The sequence below is a fragment of the Cololabis saira genome, chromosome 14, assembly GCF_033807715.1.
Source record: "Cololabis saira isolate AMF1-May2022 chromosome 14, fColSai1.1, whole genome shotgun sequence".
Lineage (NCBI taxonomy): Eukaryota > Metazoa > Chordata > Actinopteri > Beloniformes > Belonidae > Cololabis > Cololabis saira.
The window spans coordinates 5,679,798-5,703,265 of record NC_084600.1 but is presented as its reverse complement, the minus strand read 5'-3'; the positions used below and the strand labels follow the sequence as shown (position 1 = coordinate 5,703,265).

General features: G+C 40.4%; 1 protein-coding gene across 1 annotated transcript in view; it reads right to left on the bottom strand.

The window, feature by feature from the left end:
• Positions 1-2,147: 2,147 nt before the first annotated feature.
• Positions 2,148-23,468, bottom strand: part of kctd16b (potassium channel tetramerization domain containing 16b) — a 289,523-nt gene continuing 268,202 nt past the window's right edge. Inside the window, exon 3 of the mRNA XM_061739466.1 lies at positions 2,148-2,560. The gene's annotated coding sequence lies outside the window, so the exon portion shown is untranslated. The remainder of the gene's footprint in view (positions 2,561-23,468) is intronic.

Below are 23,468 nucleotides of genomic sequence, written 5' to 3'. Positions count from 1 at the left end.
AGAGTTGAGGCTTGTTGATTCTCAGTAGGCTCTGCATCCCCTGTCTGAACATCAGAGAGAATTTTGAGACCAGCTACATGAGCTTTACCAAAATGAAAACTGAAAAAACAGAAATTAAGGCAACTTTTACTGAAGGCACTCATCTGAGTATAAAAGGCACTAGTGTTTGTGTGACTGCTGTGAGCAGTTGCCACGACAGCAAGCCAGTTACCCATCTGTGACACAAAAATTGTGCAAATATCCCACGTAGTTCTGCAAAAAATAGCACATTCTTAGGTATGTGACCTGTGAAATGATGCACAAATGAATGCAAACACACATGTTCACATATAGAATAGATCCTTTATTGTTATTCACAACATACATCAAAAATGCACATTAGAATTCAATTTGTCGGTCCGAACACATGAGGTCATCCTATGTGGTGCAGCTAAGTGGAGGGGTTTGGGAATTCATTTAATCAAGCTACAATCCACAGAAAGTACAAACATGCAAATGGAAATATTCAATTCAATTCAATTCAATTTTATTTATATAGCGTCTAATACAACAGATGTTGTCTCTAGACGCTTTCCAGAGATCCAGAACATGAACATGAACAAATATGCCTATTTTAAGTTTGGCTCACATTAAAAACAAACGTTCAGCACAACGAAGGGAGATGAGAGAAAAAGCAGCGAAGAAATGAACGTGGCATCAATTGTCAGCGACTTCATATCAGAATCAGAATCAGAATCAGGTTTATTAAGTCAGCTTAGAAAAACCGTTCTGGACTTCGGATACACCGGCGGCGACAGGATGGTATTGTGCGCCTGTTTTTCCAAGGGTAACACTGGGATACTGGGGGGGGGCATCTTCACACTGAATATAATACAATACATAGTATCAAGGTGCAAAAACACCTCATCACACAGAGCAACAGACATCAACACAAGAACTTGCATGGGTATGGGTGGTGGGCAAGTCGGGGGGCGGGGGGATCCCGGCACAGTTCATCCAGGTGAGGGCCGCGGCCTTCGTGGCGCTCGAACCCGGCGTCCGTGTCAGGGGGGCTGATAAGAGGGGAGCCAGGGAAGGTGTTGAAGATGGGGGGGGGGTGTGGTTATCAGTAAGTGTGTGTGTGTGAACGGTAAGTCTGTGAAAACTTCGCCCCAGAGCTGCTCCTTAGCCATTGTCCTTGATGTTATCAGACGGCCCGGTACAGTTCTGAAAACAAGTCCACAGGTGTTTTGAGAGAGGGGGAGGGCTAGTGGGGCCAGAGCCACTTGTTTACATTCCACCAGGGAGATTGTGACTGGAGCAGCGGGCCAAGCTGCTCTGTCAAGGTCAGATTATAGAATCAACAATTGTGAAAGAAAGGAAACAGGCAGACTCCAGTAATTTTCTGTCTGCCGTTAAGTCTCCGATTCCTCAATGGCGACTCCAAACAGACAAATTTGTGATCAGTTCCCATCAAGCCTAGCTTACAGCTTCTCCAAGGTTTTCTCCATCTTGCCAATGAGCTCAAAGACCGCCGCCAGCCTGCGATTCTGTTCAAGAATCGCATCCAGCTTGCGGCTTTGCTCTTCCAGCGTTAAAGTTTGAGTGCTGATCCCCGTGCTTATTCCTTTAGCAACGTCGGGCAGCTCAGAAAGGGCCAAAGCAGCTGTCAACGACCTACGCGTTTGTCGATAGGCCAGGAAAATCCCCACTCCAATTAGAAGAAATCCTGCTATCATAAATCCAATTATGAAGGCATCTTCAACGTCTTCGACAGACAGAATCTGCACAACGGTTTCCAGTGTTTGTAGGAATCCATTGTGTATCCAGCAAAAAATGTCCCATCAGGGCAAGAGGGCTCCCTTACCCCCTGACTTCTCAACTACAATAATTTCTGGTTTCAATTTTTACACTTTCTTATACCTTAGGGCAGCGTAAGGTCACAAATTCAATTCAATTCAATTCAATTTTATTTATATAGCGTCTATTACAACAGAACTGATTTTATTTATATATATATATATATATATATATATATATATATATATATATATATAAATAAAATCAGATGTAGACAGCAGACACTGAGGTGGCCAGGGGGGGGGGGGGGGGCTTAGGGCAGGCCAGGATGTCAGCAAGCATATGGCAGACATGCACACAGATGCGTGGAAGCAGCAGTGGGATGATGAAAGGGGGGGGGTTGCAGGTCAGCATGCAGCTCCTGAAGCTCTGGCCTGCAAACATACACAAAAGAGAAAAAAGGGGGAGAGGGGGGCAAAATCAAAAATGGACAAAAAACAAGAACGGTCGATAAAAAGGGGAGCCAAGCTAATATCTCTAGGTATAGACGCTATAGGTGGCAGCTGTATTGGCAGTCTGAATGCACATACTAGGAATTTGATTTGTTGATAAACAGTATGCAGGAGTCCTCTCCAATGATTCAAGGGTTCTGAGATGTGATTGAACTGTTTGCTCAAGTTATAAAAGTGAAGGGGTTCCAACAATAACACTTTTAGTAATATGGACAAAACACACACCCAGGAAATGAAGCGGGTCGTAGGCCCCGTCAGTACGGCCAAATCTAAAGAAAAACAAAAAAGCACAAATATTAATACATTTGAAAATAATATTTGGTGAGGTGAAACAGTATAAATGTTATATTTCCATTTCAATTGTTTAGAACAGAGAGCTGTGGTCGGCTGTTTGGTTATTTTAAGGACAGAACCAGCCTCCGAATGAATATTTTTCTGACCATGCACACTAATAACTGTATGAACTTTGATATAAGAACAAGAAAGTGCCCTAAAAAGGACACTGAAAATGTCTGTTATCAATGACCTGCAACAAGGATAAACTGCATGATTTCAGACGTATGATGGGGAATTTTCAACGATGGGTTGATGGAAGTGGCATATCTGTGTAACACACATGGTGCAAATACCCCACACACTACCTTTTTGCAAACATGCACAGCCTCAAGGATTTAGGTAAAAGTCAGTGCATGACTCTATTAAGTTGTCTGATGTCAGGCCCTACAATTGTTTTTTTTTTACTGCCCTTTGACTGTCTTGACTTGGGTCACAGGATCCACATCTGCTTTGTTTTGCTCTGAACATATCCGGCTTCAATTGATTTGCAGATTAAAAATTATAATAATAATAAAAAAAATTTCATTAATATTGGCGACATTGGTGTCTAACAGCCAAAACAGTGACAATAAAAGGGAAGTCACTGCTTTAAAACTGCAGTTTTTAGACTAACGAGTGACAACACAATGGCTACATCCACGTGATCTGTTTAATCTATTGTTCACGGGTCAGAGTTGTTCTGTAAATTCTATTTGAGTGCGCTCTTTGTTACAGTAGCTATAATGAAAACTATGCTACATTTAAGATATTGCATCTGATATTTGCTCTTTGACATGTGTTTGTTTTGAGTAGATATTCATATTTCAAAGATCTCAAGTGTCACAGCCTCATCGATTCACATACAACGTTTCTTTTGGAAAGTCTCTCATAGTGAAGAAAGAAAAGTAGAATGATCCCTCCTTTTTTATTTTATGAAACAGCTGTGGCATCATACTACAGCAGATGTCTCTAAAGTGAGAGAGGGGCTGTTTCCAATTTACACAGGTGGCATGCATGTGGTAATTTTATTAATTATTCACATATTTCTTATTATTGTGGTCTTATACTGCCAACAAATATGCTTCACTAATGAGCAAACAGCCGAGCTGCGTACATATTCACATTTCTGTAAAAGCATTGCCAGTAAAGAGGCTGTACTTCAGCATCCAGGAAGTTCACTTGCAGGAAAAGAGAGCTTTACACTGCAAATATTTCAAGAAAATTTGAAAATTGTCTTAAATTATTCTGCTAGTTTTAGGAATTCTGGTTAATAACATTTTTCTTACTCCTTGGCAAAGATTTTCTGCTTAAAATAAGACAGTTTGACAACATTTAGGAGTATTATTATAATATTAGGCTTATTTCTAGAGGGGACGTTTTTGCAGTGTAAGGCTCAACATCTCTTTTCCAACATGATGGCTTATAAAACTGTTGCTTATCCCTATGGCTTATAAAAGCCAGATATAAGTAAAAACCCATATGAAACATGTCTGACTGACGAGTGATTACTAAGAAAACATAATAAAAGAGATGTGACTTTCTTTTGGCATTCACCTGCATCGTCTACCATATCTTTGCTTCAATACCTTTAAAACTCAACAGTGTTCATGGGCCCGATTGCACTTAAATCCAACTAAACATTACATGCAGATATGCCCTAAAGAAATGTGTTGTTGGTTCAAAGATGCTGTCTAACTGACTGTTAAAACTGCATTTCTATTTGACATAAATGTTAGGGTTTTTTTCTTTGCTTGTTTTTGCTTTTTTATTCTCTGAACTCCAGTTTAACTGCTACCTTTCATGTATTTTTTTCCCTCTTCCACTGATATTTGTATAATCACAGAGTGATTTATGTGCACATTTTTATGTCAATCAAAGCCAATCTTTATCCTAAATCAATGCAGACATTACACTACTTTCTCTTATTATTATGGTGTAACAGCTTTTAGATTGACTGATAGGGTAGCCCAGATGTTTGTAATCAATGAGAATAATTAAGATTTTGTTTACCAAACTGCAGATATATGCTGGCCTTTTCACATTGTTTTTCTGGGGCAGGAGAGCCCCATATGGGATGTGAACTGCATAACCATCTCATAAGTAAGCAGGCAGCCAGCGTTAGGATTATACATTTATTATGAGCTGAGCCATTGTTAAAATGTAAAGTACACTGGAAACTTTACGCAACATATATACGAATATAAAGTGATGCTATGGAATTCAGTGAATTAACTAGTATTTGCTTTTCAGTTACAATAAAACTTTGAACACGCTCTGAAATATATTTTGAGGATATTTAACAGCTGTGTGAGCTGGGTTACATATGTGCCTTAATGGTGTCAAAACTAATATATGATAAGCCACTGACAGCTGAAGTCAGTGATCCTCCAATCAATTACCTTTTGTTCACACAAAAAAGAGTTTGACGGCCTTTTTAATCGAAACTCCTAACAAATTCTGTCCGAGCAAGCATTTGGTGATGGACAGACTTTATGAACCACAAGTTTGCACTTTCGGGGAACTTTGAGGTACAATCAAGGGGCTACATCCGACTTCTGTCCTCTTTGCAAAAGTGGGAATACATGCAGTTCCTTTAATTGTCTGTAGGGTCTGATTTTTTAAATTTTTTTTATGCGCCTCTCTAAGATGATAAAAAGCACAGATAATGCTTGATAAGGTCTGCAATGTTGAGTGGTGGCTATATTGCAGTCTATGTTGTCATAGAACTAGGTGTTATCACTTTAGTTACTTACAGTAGGACTTAATCAGTTAACTTGACGTGTAAGCAGTGAGGGCTGAGATCATAATCACTCTTACTTTCACAATAATATGGATTGTCATACTGTTAAAGCAGCACAATGTAACTTTCAGCTTTTGTTGAGTTTGGACAAAAGCGGTAGAGTTAAAAATAGAGTTAATATTTCTTCCTCAACAAACTAGTTTTATCTGAAGATTGGGGTTAATCGCACCGCAGAGAGCTGGCCAGCAACTGCGTTTAGCTGGAGAAGTGGGGAATAAAACCCGATCCGACCCCGGTCTGTGTGTTGTGTTTATTTGTGGTTTAATAAACCCGTGTTTTCATCCGACCCCCGTCTATGTGCGTGTTCGTTTGTGATCATGTGTGGAAGGTTATGTTTGGTCATTACAGCCGCGATCCAAGCGAGCCGACGACTCTTTTACTCTTTTACTTTGATATCTCAGATACTTGGCCTGCGTGGTTCTGCCTCCGAGCAGGAAAGTGGTGAAAAGTTAAACCATTAGGATCTTTTCCCCACGTCTGTTGTGTGGAGCTGCTGCAGCCACAACACAGCAATGGGTTACCAGCTCCTGCGGAGCTGCGCTCCAAGCCCCGCCCATTTTCGTCTCGACTACGAATCGGGAAGGAGGGGGAAGTGACGTATACCGTAAAGCAGTCAAAGCCGTAAAAATGTGTCGTTTTTTAGTGTGGCAGGGTTCCTACCATGCTCCTCAAAGTTACATAATGTCAGTGAAGGAGATACAGACCCCTCAGACCATGACAGAGGTTCATTAAACCAGTTGGAAGTTGATCATCACAATGACTCTGGAAATATGATATTAAGGTGGAAAAGTTACATAGTGCTGCTTTAATAGTACTGAGACCACTGCGGCAAGGATGGGTTGGCCTGGAAGAGTCCAGTTGGCTAGCCTCTGGCTTCCAGGTCACCTGGGGCATCCACCAGTCTAGCTGCCTGGCCGGCGGCTGCCAGCTTGATCCAGCACAAGGGAGGTGCACAAGAGTTGGCAACCAAAGCAGTTGTCCAACCAGTTGTCTGACCGCATTGCCACTGCTGTGTCTGTGCCACCATTGGTGGCTAGTGGTGGACGACACGTTAGCTCTAGCAGAAGTGAGCCAGTGCTGTGACAGTTCTCATTTTGGCTTCAGCAGTTGTCCTCCCGTCTTTTCAGAAGCAACATCTGAGATAAAGTTGGTTTCAGGTAATTTCAGTTAGCAAGAGGTAAACAAAGCTAGACCCAGTAGCTTGTAGTAACTAAGGCAAGGTGTGCCCGTTGCAATTTACTGCCATTCTTGTTCATCCATTTCCTCATTTTTGGATGAACTGAGGTTAGGCAGAAGGAGCTGCCATCAGGACTGCTTCCCCCATAGCTCCAAAAATGAGTTCACTCTTCAAAAGCCTGTGAGAGAGTTTGTGCAGTTCCTTTTGCATATTGTTACAACAGAGCTTGGCCAAGAGGAGGACTGATATTTGAAGACTAGCTCTTATATTCTCCTCAGGATTTTACAAAAAATACAAGAAAGAAAAGATCAAACTGAATAAAAGAGATCTCTTTTATCTCTATTCAGATGTGGTCAAACGTGCAGCAATGTTCTGAAGCAACTCTGAGATCTTCATAAGGAATCATATTGCCAAAAGAGTAATTTGCCTTCATTGCTTAAAGGTAGAATGTTTCAGAACTTTGACTATGCGAGTCAGAATGGAAAAAAGATAGGTCCTATAGAAAGTTATTCTCCCACACGGTACTGAGCTTGCAAACAAACACATTTCCACAAACCTCCTGCTTATCAATCATTTTAACTTGGCCTTCAAACTCCCCAAGTCTCAACTTGTATTTGCTTTGCACTTAAACGGTATCCTACATCAAGGAGGTAAATGGCATCTTCAGAGGTTCTTGTGGGTTTATGCTCTTGTTCTTGGCCTGTGCACCAAAACTGACACCTCTGGAGTGAAGCTAAGCCTTGTTGAAGTGTATAACGCTGCCATCTGATTGTGGTCACAGGCCAATTCTGTGAGAACTTTAAACCAGCGAAAAAGGTTTGGCCGGTGTAAAAGAGAGGAAATTGATGGTGTGTCAGATCAACCGAGAAATCAATGAGAACGAATAAGAGCAGCCCTGAATTCATGCAGTTTCTCCCGATTTATGTAAAAAGGTAAATTGTGAGAAGAGAAAAAGGGAAGGGAGACGAGTGAAGGAGATTAACAGCAGTTCCCCTGGGCCATAGCAGGGGCTTGTTTATCATCACGGTGGAGGCTGAAGGTAACTTTTTAGCAGGAAAATCTTCCTCTAAAACTGTTAACTTTGTGTGTGCGGGTGTCCAGAGAAACGTTATGGTAGACCAGGCACTCATTGCGTGGGCTGACACAGCGGGCAATGAGGGTGCCAGAGCTGGAGAACACATTTAGTCTCAGAAGGCTGCCTTCGTCTCAACCTGCTGCTCAACCACTCTGAAGACTCTGGCCTTTTATTTGTTCTCTCTCTCCCCTTTACTTCCCTCTTTCATTAATTTTTCCCTTTTTTCCATTCTCCTTTCTGTAGGTCGTTCACCTTTCTCTCTTGTCCATTATCTTATCTCTCTTCCTTTCGTAGTCTCCCTCGCTTTGACAAACATTAAATCTATCCCATCGAAGTGTCCCTTCTGTTGGCTTGACCTGTGACGTGAGCTTTCACATACTTCACTTGAATTAAAAGGATACGTTCACCTAGTCAGTTCAGTTATATGGAAATGAGTTGTTAACCTGTGTATAGATATGTACATCATGTTGACTGGTTCAGAAATAGGTTTGATTAGTGTGAGGAGAAAATACAAAATAAATGTAATCAGAAAATCAGAAAAACAGTAGAACGAGGCACTTTGAACATGACTCCACAAAGTACAAATGATAACCACAAAGAGTTCTGAAACAATGTCTTAGTTATCTACTTGGAATGTTGAATACGCCAATTTTGAAATCTCAGGCCGACATCTTAGGACGAAGTGAGAGGAAAGTTCACTTTGAAGGAAGTTTCTGTCCTGAGCAGAATCAGGTGTCCGTTTCGTCTCAAAAGGGACATCTGTTGAGAAAACACGTGTAAAATGGTTTTGGTTTATGTCAGAGGTGAGGAGGAGCAGTTCTTATTCTTCTAGGTTTTAGAGTTGTAAATCCTTTCATCTGAAGAAGTCCAGCTTTTACACTAAATGATTGAAATGTTTACAGTCTGTTTTATTTGATCTTTTTTGCACTCATGTAATTTCAAAGTTCCAAAATGCATCCTGCATGGAGGGACCGAGTTGAAAACCCATTTATGTTTTCATTTCCATAAATATCCGTGGTGCTATTTACAACAGAAGTCAGTCGGCCCTTGTGCAAAATAGATATAACATCAGAGGACTAAAAATCATTGCACTCAACAGTAATTATGTAATTTATAAGTTAAACACTCAGGTATTTGTTCTTAGACTATGTATAGTAGAAAATAAAAGAAAACATCTGCTCTACAACTGATGAAAGGTATGTTGAGTTTTGTAGCAATCTCTTCAGGGCCGGTTTTTGCTATGGGCAATATGGGCGACTGCCCGGGGCGCAATCTGGGAAGCGCCCCCAGGAAAAAAAATAAAATAAAAATCTCTCTGACAGTTCCATCTCAAATATTCATGGGGCTGTTATTGTCACATCAACTTGCTGCTGCTGAGAGTCGTGTGTGTGTGTGTGTGTGTGTGTGTGTGTGTGTGTGTGTGTGTGTGTGTGTGTGTGTCATAAGAGCACCCCCACCCCCCTGTCAAGGAAGTATGTGAGAGTGAGACATCTCTTCATGTGTAGACAACCTGCGTGAGGAGCGCAGAGTTTTGACGCTGCACGATACGTCTCTTAAAGGGAACCCTGCATATTAAGACATGTAGTCCCTAATTAGCCACAATTGTTCTCTTATACTAAAATATGTTGTTAGAAACACATAAAATAATCTAATTGCTTTAAAAATCTACAATGTTTATCACATATTTTGACCTGCGGGAGGCGCCATGTTTTACCTGCGCAATGCATTCTGGGGGCGATGACGTACGACGGTGGCTCTGGGAAGATAAGCCCCATTAGTTTAACTGGGACAGGTATCTAAAACATAGTTGAGCAGCTCTCTCCCGGCCGTGGAGGCTGACGAGGGAGCCCATAAGACGTCTCGGTTCAGGCAAACTGGATCAAAGTTCTGTGATGCACGGGAGATCTGCAAAAATGATCAATGTTGTGCGCATCTTACCAGTGCATTAGGCTCCTGCGTAGACGGCGTAGCATACGGCGTAGACGGCGTAGCCTACGGCGTAGACGGCGTAGGCTACGCCGTAGCCTGCGTAGGCTACGCCGTAGCCTGCGTAGCCGGGGCTCTACAGCCCGCAGCGCTCTGCCACCCGCTCTCCGCTCTCCGCTCTCCGCTCTCCGCTCTCGCTGCCGCCGCCGGGATGGAGACGCCGGTGGGCAATATGCACGTTTGAGTGGGCATAGCCCACCCCTCTCCCCCCTAAAACCGGCCTCGGTGCTGGGTGATGACAGACCCGACGCTGAGGGGACTGGCCCGGGACTTTGACGAAACGGGAGGCGCAGACTTCGCTTCAAATAGGCAAGAACATCTTTATTTAATTTAATGACGCCAGATCTGGCTGGGGTTTTTATTGTAGCATCTGCTATCTGCTAGTTGAAACGTGTGGTCTGTTAGTCTATCTGAGTTTTATGGTGTTTTTATAGTTCATGCTGTATGGGGCTGCACTTTTTTTAAATTTTATTTTACTTTTTTGTAGGTGCGCCGTCACCTTAATGTTCAGCTGTGTTTTGATCTGTGTTTCTGGTGCGCCGTCACCTGTTTAGCTGTGTTTTCATCTGTTTCTGGGTGTCAGAACAGTGGACGGGGGTTAGCAGGAGCCACCGTGTGACGTACTACCCAGAACGTAAAAAACAATGGCGACCTACATGTTAAATTATATTTTCAAATTTTATAAAAACGAAGACATCAACAAGGTTTTTTATATCACATTGTTATAATTGATACCAACATTTATCTTTTAAGACCTACATGTCTTAATATGCAGGGTTCCTTTTAATGCCCTGTCGAGTTGCTTATTAAAACCAACTTAACGGATGGACAGTTCGCCCAGGGCGTAAAAGTAGCCAGGACCGCCTCTGAATCTCTTATCTGCTACCAACCACTTCAGAAGGGCACCATCATTCTTCAGGGACTCCAATTCTTTCAGTTGGGCCACCTGGAAATGACATGTGTGCTCAATGTGGTTTCATTGATCACAGGTTATCCAACTCCTCTCTCAGCAATCAACCTGATGGTGTTGCATTTAGCTATGCTTGAGGAAGGAAACATTTGAAACATGTAGGACAGGGTCCTCTGGATTTGCCCCCCCCCCCCCCCTGTTGTAAGGTGATACTATTTTGGATACCTTTTCAGCAAGCAAGTTGTTGGTCGGCTGGAATGGGTTATTGTTGGAACCCTTCCGCTGTTACCTTCTGCTCTTGTTTATTTATTGATTTATATATTCAAGCATCCATCAATTTATTTAAATGTATGATTTTTCTCACTACATTTCACCCATATTTACTTGAACTCATCATTTTGTCTACCGGGGAAAAGCTTCCATATGTATCTGGCTGGAAAACAAACCACAAACCATGATAAGTCCACTACCGTGCTCAGCAGTAGAAGAGGCATTCGTCTCATGAAATCCTGCAACTTCTTCTTCACTTAAATACTTTTTAATTCATTGTGGCCTAAATGTTTTCTTATGACTTCATCAGTGTGCAAAGATTTGTTCCCAAAATGTTATCTTTCTGTTCAGGGGGCAGGAGAGTTTTCACTCTGAAGACTCTTTATAATAGCAGTCACAATTTCATGAGTGTCCTCGGAGTGAAATAAGTGTACCACTGCTGAACCCTTGATACCGCCGTAATGCAAGGCTTACAAACATCCTACAAAGACTTATCTTAAAAAGGTACTGCACCTAACCATCATTATTACCTTTATTTAACCAGGAAAGGGCTCACTGAGATTAAAAATCTCTTTTACAAGAGTGCCCTGGCCAATTTAAGATCTCCTCAGTGCTATCAACTGCTTTGTTGGCATTAATTATTGATTAAATTCTTTAAAAAAAACTCTAATTGTTGTTAAACTGTCTGAGAAATTATTTGTTTTGTTCCACTTAGCAGGGTAATAAAGGTGTGGGGAATTGGGTGACGTTATCTGGAAGCTCAAAACTAGGACTGTCCAAACTTTTGTATGGTGCTTTTTTTTTCCAGTTTAAGTTCAGAATGAAACAAAGAACAATAATCCTGCTTGAAATTTTCAAGGGAATGTTTAAACCTCAGCTGCATGTTATATTGGGGATTTATTTCTCTCTAAAGCATTTAAACATAAAACATAAAACAAATGTTTCCAGGTGTGGCTGAAAATGTCCCCGTTGCATCTGTATCAGTATTCAAACAAAGCTTAAGAAAATGTGCTTTTTATTTAAACACATGAATTAAATTCATTTATTTCTGGCACATGAATTATGCGTCCCTTTCTCTGGTTGTGCGACAGTCAATGATGTGGCGTGAGCCAGCCTCTGTCTGTAGATACGTTGTTGTGTTCCACCAATGCATCTTGCTGAGACGCTGCTATTGTGACTTACTTTTCCATTTTATTACTCGTTGACTGTGGCAGGGAAATGCTAATGAGAAGCACAAATAAGTATTACTGTTTATTTCTGAAAATAAGAAAAACATTGTATATTCCGGCCAAAAAAAAGGATTAAAAAATGCCTCTTCCCCACTAATCTTGAGCTTGCTCATTCTTTTCCTTTTTTTTCCAAAATCTTCCCCTGCTTTAGTGCTCTCCTTTATTTTGTTTATGTTGATGTGTTAAGAATTTTTATTAGCTATCTTATATATTTCCTGTTTTTTTTCAGTCACACATGAAGACCTTGAATTCCTCTGGAGGCATCATTGAGATAATTACTGTCTAATTTCCATTATGATTCCTAGAATAACGAGGTCAAATGTCGTATACGGTATATGCTATGAAATGCTTTTGGAGGAGTGTCGTGCAACTGTTTTGATTAATTTTGTTGTTAAATGTTACCCAAGAAATAGGTGGCATTTTAAAGATACACAGCTTTCAACATTGGAGAGTGCAATCAATCATTGTGCCAGTATATTCCATCTACTTTGCAGCCCCAGTTTGTGGAGAGTAAATTAAAGAACGTTGTAATTTTCTCTCCAGGATCTCAATGAAAGAGGAAAATGGAGCAGCCATCATGTAATTATTCCATTTGAAGTGAATAATAATGGATGGGTTTGTCGTGTAGGCTGGTCATTGGAGTCCAATAATGGCTCAGACTATTACAAAAACAGATTCAGACAGAAACACTTTCCCCCCGACTGCGATTAATCTTAAGGTTGTGGAGAGAATTCAGAAAGGGTCCAGATTTTACAGATACATTACATGATCTATTGCAGATGCAACAACAGTTCACAGATGATATTAACCCCTAAACCCACCAGGTCAGATTAAATTATATCATTGATTACAACTTAGAAAAATGTATTCAGGGTCCTTGGACAGCTCAGTTGGTTGAGCGGGAGCATCATATACGGAGGTTATCGCCCTCGTGCAGGCAGCAGTTTCAAATCCCGGCCTATAACTCTTTACTGTGTTCATCCCCTCTCTACCCAAGTTTCCTGTCTATCAGCTTTCAAAATAAGGGCCACTAGTGCCACAAGTCTTTACAAAATAAAAATGCATTCAGAGACCATGTATACTTAACAAGAGAGTTTATTAGGAAGTAGTTACTATTTCTTTTATTATTTGTATCATATAATTGTAGGGTAGGAGAAGCGGTTTGCATTATTTGAATAAAATATCAACAACATTTAAATTTGCAATTTGTTAATCAAGTTGAATCTTTGTTTGATAAACACGATTGTTCAAAGAAAATTATTTTTAATGTCCTCAGTGACAAACTTTATTGTATTTGGAAAATATAAAGACATCTAGAAATTCACTGGCAGAAACACATTGAGGACAATGGAATTCATTTTCCTTATGACTGTATTTGTAGAATAAGAACCCATTTATGAGCGTGCATGTGAATGAAAATCACTTGTAACGTTGTACGAGTGAGGACTATTTACATAGTAATGGTAAATACATCTACGCGTACACAGTGTGAAACGCTGATCCTGCAAAATGAGCTAGCACAGATGGAAATGGTAATGAAGAAAAGGCACTTGCCTTTTTACTTCTCACATGGAAGTTATTAGAACAAATATTTGGAGTGAACTGCACATAAATATGCAGATTATTCATATTTACATGTGTGAACTGAAAAAAAACAACCACAAATAATGCAGTGTTCTGCTTTCCATGCATTTTGATTTTTTTTATCCTATCACCCACAAGAGCCATTTTCTATGCCACTTTTAGAGACGTTTTTTTTGTTTTTGCCCTCACATGATTTAAGAATTATAGCAGAAATACTGCAGAGTGGGAAACAAAACAACACTTTTGTGTGTAGAGGAAGAGAGGAATCCATCAACCTCGTACCAGAATAAAGGGAAGCAGTGGGAGTAATTATCTGTGATGAAAGACAATGATGTGTGACTCCGTAGAAGAATCTCACCGGCAAAATGAGTTCAATGATTCTTATCAACTGCTCAAACTTAGAAAAGCAATGGTTATGAACAGGGTAAGTTTAAGAAGAAGCACTTGGAGAAACTGTCTCAAATCTCTGGTTATAATCGTTTGAATAGACTGTCAATTACTTGAATTTTATTTTAACCACAGAGGTGAGTGTTTGAATGGGAGAATTGCAGTGAATACCCATCGTTAGATAAAGGTAAGTCTCAGTTTCACCTCCTTTGTTCCAAACTTGCTTTGCATGTTTAAAGTCATGCAGTGGAATCACAGCAGCTGCTGTTTGGTTTGTGTGAAGCGGGGGAATCAACAGACATGCACATAATTCCTCGGCACACATGCATTTGCACATGCTTTTTTTCCTTCAGACAACTCACTTGTTTATTTCTGTTTTCTGCACAAAACATACATAAATAATGAGTACATGCTACGGAGAGACAGACTTTGTAGTGTGAGAATGACAGAGGAAGAAAGAGAGGAAGGGGATGGATTAAAATCAAAAGGCAAGCAAAGAGGTAGCAACAAAGTGAAAAAGGAGGAATGGTGTGTGTGTGTGTGTGTGGGGGGGGGGGGGGGGGGGGGGTCCCATGCAATTAGGTCATTCTGTGTAATTTGAAGCTCTCATTAAAACCATTTCAAATTTAAGGCTTTTGATCAGCCTGCGGATCAAATGCAAGTAGTTCAGCGTCCATGCTGAAGGAAAGGGAAAGCTCACCAGAGATGATTTGTCCTGTCCTGAGACACATCGTTATTGATTTAATGTTCTTCACAGAGAAAGAGATATGTGCAGCATCACAACCGTCAGTTCTGTCCTTTTTATTGCCAGACAGATTCGTTTTTTAAAGAATGTACTCCAGAATGAGGCGCACGCCAGGCAAACCCTCCAATCTCTAAAACATCTGGTTTTAAAAGATGTCACTCCCTCAGATTACCGTAGAAACATGTTAACGTGGCTGCCACGGGTTTTTATTTTGCGTACGCGCTGAAGCCAAGCACAATACGCTTTCTGTGTAATGGAATAATGGACGCTCCCGTTCTCTTTCAGGCAGTATGAGGAAACATTGTGCTACACACATTAGTCATTGTAAAATCGTTATAGGTCATTTCTGTGGTGGCCATACATAAACATAGTAATGGGTTAGAGAACCATTTTTTAGTATAATTACTATTGATACATTCATCAACATGCAGACTTATTAACGTGCAACATGAAAAGGACAGCTGGAGCTCTGAAACAAGGATTCCAGACATCTCTATTGTTTTACATTTAGACATTTGTCAGTGATGGGCAGTTTCCTCCTAAAATACCCTTTGCTTTGTGTCTGAAATTATGCTATCAACACTGAAATAATCCACTGGTTCCACATAAATGCACCAATCTTGCATTGGCCAGCTGCTATGCTTCCAGGAGGAGAGGAGAAGACCACACAGACCTGTGTTTTGCAGGCATTAAACTGCCACATTGTGGAAAATTAAGAGACACAAGTTACAATTTAGAATGAAACCCCTTAAAAAAGTTAGATCCTAATCTACACTATTAATTGCCAGATACATATAAGTTATTATTAAGGAGGAAATTTGCTATTGAAAATCAATTTTTTTAATCTCCTTACTTCTCGGTGTGTCTGTACAGGAACAGGAGAACAGGCCTTGGATGGAGTAATATAAACACATCATGTGAAAGATTTTCATTGCTAATTGATTTTGTATGTTCTAGAATTTGGCTTATTTGCTCCTGTGAGAACTAAACTTCCACATTGTTTTTTTGTTGTTGTTTTTTTTTTGGGTGGGGGGGTATTTTGACATCTTACTCAATTAATAAGAGCCATAAAGAGTTTGTCGGAAGATGTTGAATTAAGAAAAACAAAGACTGCTTAGACGGTTTGTTAATTGGGTGTTGTAGTTGTGTTTCCTCACAAAACAAAAAGAAGAGGTGTGATTAACCAGTCTTCATTCTTTGCTCTCAGGAAATTATTCTGTTTTTTAAATTATTCCTAATTATCTATTTTAAAACATATCTCCCCAGATATATGAGAGAGAGAGAGAGAGAGAGGGAGGGAGAGAGAGAATACTGCAAGAATATGACTATGTCTGATATATAATGTACACACACACTGTGGTAATAATTTCCTTCATCCAAACCTATTTTTAGCAGCACTTTTACCTTGGCAGCTTGCATCGTTCACATTTCTTCCCTCGCTTTGGGCAGGTGTATACGTCATCAGAACAATGCTTGTGTCTTCAGTTTCAAAGCAGCACACAGTCGGTAGTTCTCCTTGAAAGCACACTCTTGTGTTTGTCTCCTGACTATTCCCCATTTCTATCTGACTGTACCTCGTCATACAACAGTTGTGTCTGTATGTCTGTTTGCAGATGTTTGGAAGGCACAGAGAAAGGAAAAGGTTACGTATAGTTTTAGTTCTATTGGTAAAAAAATGTGCATGTAAAGATGTTATGGATAGATCACAGCTAGGTCATCACACTCAGTCCACACCCTTTGCTTTCATTCTCCCTATTAAAGCTGAATTGTCAACTCAGGTTGTTCACATTCTGCTGGTACTGTAGTTTTCTTCACTTGTTTAGTCATCCTTCACACAAGCTTGAGTCTCACTCATCCATCGCCTCGCTGGCACGACCTGGGGTGCCACGCATCTCCACACAAGCCCTCGTCTTTTCTGCTGCCGAGTACTGTGCCCCAACGCCCTGAGGATCATAACTGGCTGCCTGAAACCCACCCCCATCTTCTACCTGCCAGTTCTAGCAGGAATTGCGCCAGCCAACCTACGGCGAGAGGCTGCCACCCTTGCTCTGGCAAAGAAAGCCCAGGAACACGATTGGCACCTCCTCCATGACACTACAACCATGGCAACACCCCCAAGCAGACTCAAGTCCCGCCACCCATACAACTTGGCGGCCCAAGAGATGCTCACTTCTATCTCGGAGGACCCTGTCAACTAAAGCCTGGCTGGCGGCCCCATGGAAGCAGGAGTGGGAGTCAACAGGACAGTATACACCACTACATCCGGGATCCTGGAGATGGCGCTGAAGGAGAAGACCTACCTCGCCGGCAATGGCCCCTCCAGTGCAGCGTGTGAATGCGGGGAGCCTGAGCAGACTGCCAACCACATCCTCACCGCTTGTCCCCTGCATAGACCGCCTTCAGAGGAGGGCCTCTTCCGAGTGGGACCTGAGACAAGGGCATGGCTACACGACACAAAGCTGGACATATGATGACGATACACGAAAGAAAAAAGTCAAGCTTGGCCAATATATTGTTCTGGTAACTATGCAACCCCCCAACCCCCACCCCACAAAATGATAACGCTTCAAAGTAAAAAGACTGGTAGAGACCAGGTGATAAGCAATGCCTATTGTGCAAAATGGGCACATCTGGCTTAAGGCTTGCTGATGCACAGTTAATGGAACATGACTCCTGTTGCTGACCAGATACAGACATTTTCTACATAAAAACATGTTATCTAACCTGATAGACAGATGGTTCATTCACATGCTCCCCCATACAAATGCATAGGTTTTTGTTGCCATGGTAACAAGCCCCATAGGATAGAATGGGACAATTTGGCTTCAATATCTCAAAAGCTGTAAACAACAGCGTAATGAGACTCAGTATGTTGTAGTCCACAGCAACCCGAGTCTTTTAACGTTGGATCAAAGTCTCTACGATATTGCGTTGCTGCGCAACAAGCGTCCAAAGTTCTGTTAACATCAAAATAAGTTTAGTTGAATATCTCAAAAACCCTAATAGCTAGCATGATGAGACTAAAATATGTTGTAGTACAACGCATCCCGGGTTTTTCAATGTTGTAATGATGTCTGTACGATAAACCGTTGCCTAGCAACAAGCGTCCAAAATAAAAAGGATTTTTTTTTAAATTGAAAGTTCAAACATCACCAAAAACGTAATAAGTAGCATGATGAGGTTGTATGGTCTTTTAGTGCCAATCGGGCCGAGTGTTTGTAAATTTAAACAATGTCTCTACGATAAAGTTCGGCCGAGCAATAGGTGTCCGAATTTCCGCGTTTTTTTTTTCTTTTTGGCATCTAGCGTTGCCACGGTAACGCATTTGACTGAGAAAAGTAATACCCATCGAGGCACGATGGAGACGCATCTAACGATGTATGCCATGCATGGGTGCACGTTGCGGTTCGATCTGCATTAACAGACGAAAAAAGCGTGCGGAATAAGAAGAAGAAGAAGAAGAAGAAAAGGGAAACCTTTTCTGTATACTAGTATATCGCCTTCATTTTTCGGGTTTTTCCGGGCGTGTTTTATTTTCGGGGGATTTTTTTTTCCCACATCAGAGCGGGGTGATGCTGTACACCCGCTGGTGCGCAGTGGGACTTTTGCGACCTTAGCTTGTTAGCAAAATGCTAGCAACATTGCCATTTGGGCCATTCTGGACGATTGCAATATGGTCATAACAAGGTGATGTATTCAGAGCAACAGAAACAAGTCAGTGGGCGAGTTTGTTGTGTAGAAGAGTAAATTAAACTTTTGCCATAGTTTGTGGGCAAAAACAACATTACATCTACCTGGCAAAGGAATGATACGAGGGCTTCTGGGTTCATTTTCAACAAAAAAGGTTTTATCTTGTTAAATTTTCCCTGGTAGTTAACTCTATGAATTACATTTGTTGAGAAAGGTAGAAAAGAGAAAAAAAGAAGAAGAAAGAAAAGAAAAAAAGAAAGAAAAAAGTTCAGACAAAAAAGTCTGAATCTTTAACTGTCGATGCCAAAACCAATTTAAACAGCTGTTAGTCCTCGGCTGCAGTCGTCTACACTTTTTACATCCAGATGATGTCACCGCTCTTTTGGCATCATGCTTAACTAAGACTTAACTAAGGCCCGCCCAGAGACTCTTTCTACAAGGATAAGACTGATTTGATTGGCTCACCAATACTTTTTGGGCTTATTTACTGAGCTCCAGTGAATGGTACCAAGATATACCTCAGAAGCAAATTTAAATTGCTAGCGCTACATCTAGATTTTTAGGCTACATGTTATGGACATTTCCTCAAATCCTTCCATACAGGCTTGAACCAGAATCGGATGACAACAGCAACAATTACCGCTGAATGTCTTTGTTGGTAAATACTATGTTCATTACCAGCTACTGTAGAAGATTACACATTATGTTGTCTTTCAGTGAGTCAATTTTTTCTGTATTTCTCTGTATACGCCTGTGTTAATAGGTGAAGATGTGGGAAGTGTGATGAAATGCAGAATGAATCAGAAAATGTCTCCAGCCAGGAAACAGAAAAGTGATACAGTTGCCAAACTTCCTTTGAATCACAGGCTTCTTGCATGAGAACAGCACCGATTTTCAGCTTCAGTTTCTCTGCAAAACTAGCTGTGTACTGTCCCTTCTTCATTAAACATGACTCTTATTTAAATAAAAAAAGAAATCTAATAATAATTTAAAAAAAAAAAACACATTCCCTCTGCTGCTGAGTATTTTGTGTGAAGGAAAACAACAGCTTATGCTTACCTTGGTGTTTTTTGGGTGTGTGTTTTTTTAACGCCTCTAGTGCAATTTCAAATTATAATTTATGGAAACAACACTGTAGCCAAGTCAAAAATCACAGAAAATCATAACATGACCATTTCACTGTCAAGACCTTTTGCCATGCTCTCACAGTGCATTAAATCCAGCTGTCATGTATAATTTGCTTGATAGCAGAGTCTGTCTGACTTCATTGCCATAAATAAATGGTGGATGGTTTGCTTTTGAGATGGTTTCTATCAACTCGTCAGACGACTGCAGAGGAATTTGCAATGACTTGTGTTCCTCATTCAGAGCTCTCACCAGGACCACAATGCTGAAGATTTGCAGTACTTCAAGTGTCTTTTCTAATATACATTTTCTTTGCATTTTGCTCCAAGAAAATAGACCTACCGTATGTCTGTCTCCTAAATCCAGATGTACACATGGGACATTCTGCTAATCTTTTACATTCCTTGCTTAAACATTGACAAAGAGTGTACATAGATGTGAACATGACCTTTGTCAGTCATCAAATAACCATGCTGGTTTGAAATCAGAAATGGTCAACAGAGCAATTTGCTTTAAGTAAAGATAAAAAAAAGTTACTTTTAAATGTATTTTGACTTTGATTGCAATCCGTTAGAATCTGTAATTTCATGTCTTTGCTCATCAACTCCTTTTATTTGTTATGCATCATTTTTGGCATTTCAGGTCTGAAACACATTGCATAAAACATTGGAACAGTAAATATTTTACAACAACACCTAACAAAAGTTCTGATATTATAGGTACAGCAGTCTTTTTAATTGGGAGCAACAAACTTTCAATTTTTTACTCGGTACTCTAACCACGATGCATAATCCCATAGTGCGATATTTATCCACAAAACCAACCATTTTCCAACCATTTTTGCAGCACCGTAAAATGCGAGCATTGAGACAGACCTTTGAATATAATTAAAATGCCAACTTTCAAACTAATTTCTGCAAAATAGGATCTTCAAGAATGTCTAACCTCCTCTTCATTTTGAAGCCGGTGGCTTCTTCTGTCACCTGTCTCTTCATTCTTAGTTTTATGTCAAAGCTGCTCTCGAAATGCCAATCTGCCATTCCTGATTGATATAGACTTACACATATCAAAATATATCTGGTGTTGTCACTCATTGCTATGTCATCCCTGAATCAGGGAAGGCTTTGTCAGAATCCCTTTCCTTCAATGATGACGAGTGCAGCCACCTGTGAGAGTCAGCAGCAGTGATGACTGACCCACTCCCATGGCATATTTCCGTGGTGTCCTGAGGGCCATTGTTTCATATGAAACTCTTTTGACAACTGCTACTAAAACAATGATGATCATTGATGTCAATATTGCTTTTTTTAAGTAATTTCTGTTCAGAAATCACCTGTTCTGCGTCACTAATCCTCACCAAAATTTCTTCCCAGGCACAAGCTGCACAACAATTCCTTTAATTTGTTGTCTTTGCACCTTCTTTTTCCAATTTTGTTGCATTCCTACATGAAATATGTGTGATATGTTGGACTATAACTTTTACTATTTATTGAGATACTGCAGCATCCTAAACCCAAACCAAACTTAACTAAAATAGAAAAAATGAAAACAAAATAAAAACATCTGTGAAATGGAAAGAAAACTAGTCATCCTGTGACAACCTCTCCAGCCGCCTAATGACCATCTTGCCATTCAAGGATATATTAAGAGTAAAGGAAAAGGTGAAGGTGTTTGCTTTCATCATCTATTATGGCCATAACTGATGCCAAACTGTTTCTTCCTTTTGATTAAGCCTGGAAGTAGATTTGTTTTTAGTGCAAATGTGAAACATTGTTCTACTGAATGTTTTTGTAGAGCAATATTTCTGGAAAATATTCCTCGTTTGTTTGATATTTGAATATAAACTTAATGGCCAACCAAAAAGAGCATGGTTTTGAGCTCTATGCTAACATTTGTGGCTGTGAAGATGCACAAGACGTTTATAAAAGTCAAAGCACTATTTAGGGCTAACTCATTTAGTATTATAGCTACAAATATTTACTTTGTCATTATAATTTATTTAATTGAATGTATTGTTTATGTAGAAAAATGTATACATTGTTTTGTGTGGAGTTTTTCAATTTTACAAAAAAGGAAGAAACGAAAGGAGATTACCAGTAAAAGGTACACCTACTCAAGAATACAGGTTTACTGGGCTGTTTTGTCCTCTGTCTAGCCTTACTTAGACATGCAATTGTGAGGACAGAATAGATATCTCGTGTATGTCCCTGAAAACACTGTCTTTCCAAAACTTTTGCTTATTTGCCCCGCCCCCCCCGTCCCTCCCCCTCGTCCCTCCCCCTCAACAGCCATTTTCAGTTTCTCCCATCAACATCCAGTACAATGTTTTGAAAGGCACCTCGGGCATGAAATGAATTACAATCCATGTTTGCTTGTTTTGTACTAAATGACAGCTGATATTGTAAAAGGATTTTATTTGATTTGTTTACATTTTTCTTCCATGGCTGAGCACTGTGTATGCACACACCAAACAGCTCTGCATAAACTGCATTAACATATGCAGTATAATTAACTGAATGGATGTACAGAAACACCATTTACCATGTGATGAGTTAGTAAATAACCTTTTTTTCTTTCTTTTTGTAAGCCTCATGCTTTTAAACCTTTAATGCTTAAGCAATATTCCAAGTAAACAAACATAATGCCGGTCCAATGACCAGATAATGCCCTATGTCATGATTTCTAATGTGTTATACAGATGGCAAAAGACTCACTTGCTAATAGTTATTTGGTGTGGTGTGTGTCCCACCAGATAGGTTAACCATCAGGGTCACACACCCTCTAACAAATAGTGTGAGGGTATTAAAGGAGCATGAGGCTCCTTTTAAGAAATGAGACTCTCTAGCGCCACCCTTCGCCACGACGGCCGTCGGGGGTACTGCAGCCAACAGCGAAGCCGGCACGGGAGAACGGGGAGAACGTGCATGCAGCGTCATGTGACGTCACATCTGCAGGACAGCGCGGGAAATTCGGGCCCCGAATTGCAGCACATTTTGCAGCACACAGCCTGTTCAAGGCAACGGAGAGATACACTAGAGGGCTCATTTGTTTTGGTTTGGAACGCTTCATCTGACATTATTACTAGAAAACTTAAAACGTATATGAATTTTTTTCATAAATCCTGCCACAATCCTGCCTCATGCTCCTTTAAGGGAGAGGAAAATGCAAATGTTTGATTATTTTAATCACTTCCATTGGAGAGTAGTTATTTTTGTCCCCTTTGTTTTCTATTTTATTCACATATTTGCATCCAGTAAGCAAAGTTAGATTTTTTTTCCTAGTTTGTTGATGCTTTGTCTATTGTAATCATGTTGCATTGTCAATTGTATTCCTCCATAACAGCAATTGCCTTGGCAGAGCTATACCGGGCTATTGTGTGCTCTGAAGGCTTCTTTACACAACCCCTTCTAGTAGCAACAGTCGTAACATAACATGTTGCCGTAGTATATCATGTGGTGTACGTAATACCAACACTACTGTGCAATAAACTTCAATAAAGATTTCCCTGTGAAAGAAAATTCTGATCCTCTGATAGCTGATCCTACCATGGGTCTCGTAATACTTTATTCTGTCTCGCTTCAAGATGAGGGAAATATTTCTTCCTTATAGTCTTTTAGCACAGGCCCTGCCCAGATATCTGGGTCCCTTCCACATGTCCAAAGCTTTGCTGACAAACAATATCTCCACAAGCACAGCCAGCCATCTTCAAAAGCAAGCTAATTAGTGAAATCAGCTGGTATAACATTTGGTGGAATAACCTGAGGTGATTAAGGACAGTGCCAAGTCAACACTTATCTGAATGAGCCCAGTCATCTTTAGGGAATAGAATATGAGCATGACAAAGCATCTTCACAGTTTAGGATCACAAATAATGCCATTAATTA